Here is a 980-nt window from a genome sequence, read left to right on the forward strand (position 1 = left end):
AAAACAACACAAATTTCTGCTCTAGAATAATACAATCTATTTAGGGTACAATAATGAAGATGAAATTTAAGTTGGCAATTTTCTAGTCTTACGAATCATTCTTCTCTTCACTTCCTGATATTCTAGTGTCCTTCTATGGTTTCAAACCAATGGGTATGGTGTTGACCAAGGATCTTGTGAGTGTCAACTTGCATGAGGTGATGTTTTCTGACTTTCCTTGTATTTGTTGTCCTAGGAAGCTTTGAGTACTGTGCAGGGGGACTATAGTATCATTCCTATGGAAAATTGGTACTGTTCTCACAATAGACTAGATTGTGGGATTTTTAGAGGAGGATCAGAGAAGGGAAGAGCTATGTTAATCACGTGGATCTATATTATCTACCTAAAGAGCAATTGTTGGTATTGATCACAGTTATCCAGCTGTTATATTATTTTCCAGATTTTCATTCTGTGAAGTTATTCTTCCTCTTACTCCATCTCTGCCTTCCCCACAATGCTGTTTGAGGGAAGTCACTAATTGTAGGTCTCAAGGAGAGGAAGGCTATGACACCATCCTGTAAGGAAAAGCATTTGTACAGATCTGGAATCCTCTGTATAGGAGATTAGTCACCTCTCCTCCATTTATTAACCTAGTCAGCCATCTCTCTATATATCAACCTTAGCTTATGAATATTTACTGTATCATTTGTGTTATAATCTAATACAGTTTTTTGTTTCATTGGTTGTTCTAGATTTCGCATTGGGAGGTCCTTTAGCTGGCTCTTGTGCTCCTTTGGCATATTCAAGCAATATGTCTGTGGTATTTGGGGAAATTTGTAAATTTCTAATACCATCATCCATTAAAACAAATCACTTTTTATAGTTATTTGATATTTTAGGTGAACTTGGTTTGAATTGATTTCATATTGTTATATTTTTGCCATGCATGCCTCTTTCACCTACATTGCCTTTAATGTTCTTTAATATTATTAGAATTCACC

Source organism: Octodon degus, unplaced genomic scaffold (assembly GCF_000260255.1).
Source record: "Octodon degus isolate 3935 unplaced genomic scaffold, OctDeg1.0 scaffold00252, whole genome shotgun sequence".
NCBI classification, from domain to species: Eukaryota; Metazoa; Chordata; class Mammalia; order Rodentia; family Octodontidae; genus Octodon; species Octodon degus.